Raw genomic sequence first — 6,340 nt, forward strand, 5'->3', positions numbered from 1 at the left:
CACCAACATCTTCCGCTGAGCTGATAGCCTACTTGGAGGGCTCTCAACCTGTCTATCGGGACCTGCAGGCATGAAACGCAGCGTCCCCAGGCAAAAGGGACGTCAGTACAAATAATGTACCAGGTATGTAAGGAATGAAAAACAGAAAATAATAGTCATGAGAGAAACATGGAGTAAGAGACTCAATATGTAAGTCTGAACAACTCTGTGAATCATTAAATATTATAATGTCATGCATATGCGTATAAATGGCATACCATGCATGGGTATATGCGTTCATAATATCATCAAGTCTCTGAGGGCATCCCATCATATCATCTCGACCACTGTGGGCAAATCATCAACGTATACCAGCTGATCAGGTGGTGGTGCGTATATAACACCATAACCTTTTCCCATATCCCATATACATATAATATACGCGTATATAACGCCTTCTGGTCATGGGTCAATGTACATGTATAAATGCATGAAATGCGTAAGAAATACGTTACTAATATTTCTCGGAATATCATAAAATTAATATGTTCAGATAAACTTTATCAAATACGTATTTTTCTGAGACCCATGAACAGAAGATATAATAATAATTCACACGGGGAATCAAGAATGTAGGCATCTCTAATACTTCTATAAATAGAGTCATTTATGAAAATTATGCATTTACTCATTTCGTTTGTATCGTATTGATCATGCCAAAAGAAAGAAGGGATAACCTTAACATACCTGAACCGATTCTCTTGACAATTCCTCTAACACACGTAAATTACGACAACACGTAATGGCGGATCGAAGTAGGGAGAAATCCACATGATATCCTTGAGAAAGATTGCACCGTACTCTCTTAGAATCGCAAAAATCCCGTTGCTACAACATTACATAATATAATTTCGTATAAAGATTTTTTGGCAGGAAATCCGTTACATTTGTAGATGTAGAACACCTCAATTATGGTGAATTTGATCACAATTTTGGATGACTTTTCTTGCTGAAGCAAATCACGTTTTCCATTCCATATATTTGTGAATTTGAGAAGCATCATGTTTCCTTGCAAATTTATATCCATCTCTCGTAAAATGAATTAGAGAGTTACCATTGCAAATTTATATCCTATCTCTCTTAAAATGAATTAGAGATCGATGACTAAGCCTTCAAAAGGTGATGACTAAGCCTTATCAAGTGACTTTTAAGAGTCATCAATTGGCTTTGATGTGCTGCCACGTTAGGAGATGTAATTCTTATTCAAATATTGTAATTATCCACTAATCACTTTATTAACTTATTAATTCCCTTATTAATCAATAATTAACTAATTTTCCACATAATTAAGAATCATCTCAAATTATTTAAAATAATATCCACTTTTAACACACTTTATACATCTACTATCATGGTCATGTGGTACCTTTTATGACACTAGTCCATAAATATGGTGTATTATAGCTCGAATCGTATTTTATCTCAAAATGTCAAATTTCGACGAAATTCATTTTCTTCGATTTGCTTACCCTTTCACCTTCACAAATTTACTCATCACTTGTTTGAAATAGCGTAATACTTATAATCCCAAACACCTCCCCTTATTCTTTTCACTTTCCTCAAATCCACAAACAAGACCAACATATCCAAAATATCAACAAACATATTACATCAATATCCAACATGATGTCCATCGCAATATATCACCAAAACAGTCCATACAATCTCATACAACAACCAAGTGCTACTTTGCGTTTTTCCATCCCTATAACTTAGCTAGAACTTGAATACACTTCAATAATGACAACCACAATATACTCAGGTTATACATGATGATTTTTAAGTTACAACACCACATTAAAATAAACTCCTAACAGTCCACAAATTACAACAACTGAAAACTAATTTTTAGATTATTACTTCATCAATTCTTACTCCCACAACTTAGTTAAGGCACCAATAAGATTAAACACAACATGTACAAGACAATACTCTTATGTGACAGCCATATAATAATATTAAACTACTCCAAACAGTCCAAACTGAAGATGTAATGTTAGATATAAATATCAAATTTCTTGTAACGGGTCATCATCCTTAATACTGCAAAATATTTTGTATTAAATGTTATTGGGCGCAAAACATTTAATATTTTTTTTATGATCATTATTCCTTTTGATGACAAGCGGAATAGCTATGTTCAATGGTCATCCCTATCTTATATTCCACGTATCCTTTCTTTAAGCGCACATATGCCATAACATATTTTTTCGAATACAATATGTTACCTCAAGAAGAATAACTTTACGTTAATACATAATGAGTTGATTTTAAGTGTGTTGAAATTTATAAATAAAATGGAATAGAATAAGGGGGCAAGTTGACAGCTTTGTATGTGTCAGTGTGTACCTTTTTTCTTCCTATCCATATTCCACTCCCTTTCGTCACCCCTTGCACTTGCATGGCTCCTCCAGCTGCTAATTATTATACCCTCTACGCCTCAGGAGTTATCTTATTTTTTTGTCCTAGAGTCAAATGAAATTATTATTCCTTTTCTATTGAGATTAAACATATTAACATCAGATACAATTTTGAACTAACTTTTAATAAAAATATTTGATCGATATCATGCTCTGGTATGGTCATCACAAACTAGCAAACTGAATTTGCAAAGAATTAAATAGGACTAGATACTGTGCATTGTGTGCGTCTAGCAATTCGCAGAAAATTAAAAGAAACACAAACTCTAATTAAATGAGAATTTATACTCCATCCGTTCACTTTTACTTGTCACATTTTGACTTTTCACGCTTTTTAAGAAATTATAAATAGAAGTGCATAATTTACCATGATACCTATATTAATTTATGCATATTTTAATAATTTTAAGAAAATAATTTGAAATGAGTAATTAATATTACGGGTATAACAGAAAAAAGAAAATTGTCTACAAGTAAAAGTGAAAATTTATTTTTAAAATAGTGGACAACAGATGCGGAGTTAGGATTTGAAGTGTGTGAGTTCTAAATTTTAAAATAAAGCACTGCTTTTAGCGGGAATCGAACCCCATAAACCCACAACTCTTACCGTTGAACCAAGATCCTTTTGTTACTGGGTTCGGCAGTATATATTTATATAGATTTATTAAATATTTCAATATAAATATAGGGTTCCGGAAAAAGTCACTGAGTTCGCCCGAACCCACATCTACTACTGTAGCTCCGCACCTCGTGGACAAGTAAAAATGAAAGAAGAGAGTAGATAACTAGATAATGTGGACTTTCGGATGCATAATATCATCATACTATATCATTGTCCATATCAAGATGCTTCATTTAATTACTATCAATGATTCCACATCTTCTTTTGCCAAATATTTTCAGGTCAGCCTAAAAATTCCAACCAAAAAGATAGAAAAGGAACTAAACCAACAAGAATTTAGTGGATTTTTTTTATAGAGAAGGGGAAATCACTACTAGAACTTCGAAAATTTCGACCAAAAAAATCGTAAACGCAGTCCATAACAATAAATTAACAACGGCTCTAGAGCTGCTGGAATACTGCAGATCAAAACAAATCCTGACGGGGAACAAAAGTTGCTCGTCGAAACTTTTCCATGGGTTTTTCACTTATTTTCGTTTTGAAATATTTTGATAGTGTCCCGTCGGTAAGCATATGCATATCCTATAGCTTTTTGATGATTTTATCTATTTTGTGTTGTGCATACGGATTCCGATACCACTATAATCAAAAAGTAAAAATGTTACTGGCACCCTATTTGGTTACCTTCATTTAACTTGTATTTGTTTTTTAAAAAATAAAAATTAATATCAAATACCCACGCTTTCTATCTTCTTCACTGTTGCTTTCTTTTTCTCTGTATTCATGTTGTATGTGTATTTAAGAGTTTCGCTGCTGCTTTCTTCGCCTTTGTACTCATGTCCTATGTATTCAGGAGCTGTTTGGTTTCGTCTTCTTCTTAGTTACAAGACACCATTGTATGTTGTGTTTACGGTTTCTTCTTCTCCTTCTTAGTTGCAAAATGAGTTCGGTAAATTCATTGGGCAAGACAAACTAGCTTCTTATAGAAATTACCGTGGCTGACAAAGGTACTCCATCCGTCTCATATTATTTGTCGTAGTTATTAAAAATAGTTATCTCAAATTAATTATCATTTTAGAAGTTCAATACAAAATTGATTATTTCTTTTTCTTTTTTACCCTTAGTAATAATTATCCTTGAAGACTATAAACATCTCAATTATGTATAACTTTGTTTAAATGCCAATGAAAAAAGATTAAATATTAAGACATGAATAAGAATAAAGTAGTCAAAATTTCAACCTAATTTATTATTTTTTTTAAAGGGCGTATACAAGAAAACCATGATAGATAATTTGAGACACAAGGAATAATAGATTAGTGAATAGTAATAGATTAGTGAATACTAACTGCAAGACAGTCAAAAATATTTTGAGTAAAAAATATTGACAGTATTACAGATGAAACGAAAAAGATTGTCAGAAACAACTACAGTTAGACCTCTCTATAACAGTTATTCACTATAAAAGTCTAGATTTGTTTAGAACCGATTTTTTATGTTATATTTTACCTCTCAGCTTTCTACCTATAACAGCAACAACTATCTTTATGACAGTACGCTCTTTATAAAATTGCCCCTCTATAACAACCATGTAGATTTTTTAAGATTATTATTAATAATAATTCTAAATATTTTGATCAAATATTTTATAACTTTAATATAAAACTTATAATAGAAATATATATCTTAAAGATAACAATACGTTCCATGAAAATAGCACATTATTATTATGTTTTGTTTAAGATCTTCAAATGATATATTTTTCATTAGGAAAATGCCAAAAGATACTTAAAAGATTTATTTATACTTTTTGAAAATATGCATATCATTCTTTTTTATTTGAAGATCTACACATGATATATTTTATATTGAACAAATGCCAATAATATGTAAACGTAATATATTCATATTTTTTTAAGATATGCACATCATAATTTTTTATTTGAAGAGATTTGCACGTGATACTCTTTTGCTGAAAGTTTGGATGCAAATCTTCGCCGATTCAAGCGTTATACCGCTAGTAAAAGACTGAAATCTACGAAACAAGCTACAATTATGGAGTTCTTTTATCAATCTTGAAAGATCTAATTGTGCGCCTTAGAGTTTAAATGTTTGTACGTTTAGTTATGATTTTTTTTTAATAATGTATTAGATTTCTTTAGCATTTAATTTGTGAAATATTCATATCTTTTGAGATTTTGAATTTAAATATTTTTTACTTTTATATGTAATATTAAAAAAGAGAAAAAATTAATTTTTGAATAATTTTTGTCTATAACAGCAAAAATATATTCAAACGCCAAATGGTGTTATAGATGTATAACAGCCAGTGGCGGAGCCACATTGAACCAAAGGGTAGGGTCGTGCATGGATCGGATCGGATCGGATCGGATCGGATTTAGCACATTTCAGATAGAATTTTCGGATTTCGGATTCTAAAAAATGCAATCTGAATTCGATCCGAATTAATATCGGATTGGATCGAATTTTAAAATTTGGATCGGATCAGACTTTTGAATTTCGGATCGGATTATTATGCCTCAAAGTTGCAAACTCATATATGTATTTTCTTTGTAAAAGAGACAGTACAGTAAGAAAAATTCATGTTTATACAATTATGAGAGTACTATGGTGCCAATAGAGCTAAATCCATCAATTTTAAAGGTAATAACTTGGAGGAAAATGTAAAGGAAGTACTAATTATCCAAATTAAAGTTTAGAATTTATACATGCCCTAGTAATTTCAGATTTCGGATCGGAACAGATCGGATCGTATTAAAATTATACCAATCCGAATCCGATCCGAAATCTGAAATTTTTAATAAACACAATCCGAAATCCGATCCAATCCGAAATTCGAAATCCGAAATTGAACGGATCGGTTTGGATTTCGGATATCCGATCCAAATGAACAACCCTACCAAGGGGTATCAAGTGACACCCCTTCGCAGGAAAATTACACTATATTGTTAGATAAGTTTTTTTATTTTATGTATATTTACTATACGTTGACTCCCCTTGATTTTTCGATATATCTAATTATTTATATTTTGACACCCCTTGATGAAAATTCTGGCTCCGCCACTGATAACAGCCATTCACTATAAAAGCCAAAATATTTCGGAACAAACGGTACTGTTATAGAGAGGTTTGATTGTAAATTAAAACAACTACATTGATTTTTTTTTTTTGAAGTATCTTAATAAAAATACAACAAGAATAGACAAGCTTTTGGTTCCATGAAACAAAAGCAAAATTT

The sequence above is a fragment of the Nicotiana tomentosiformis genome, chromosome 1, assembly GCF_000390325.3.
Source record: "Nicotiana tomentosiformis chromosome 1, ASM39032v3, whole genome shotgun sequence".
Taxonomy (NCBI): Eukaryota; Viridiplantae; Streptophyta; class Magnoliopsida; order Solanales; family Solanaceae; genus Nicotiana; species Nicotiana tomentosiformis.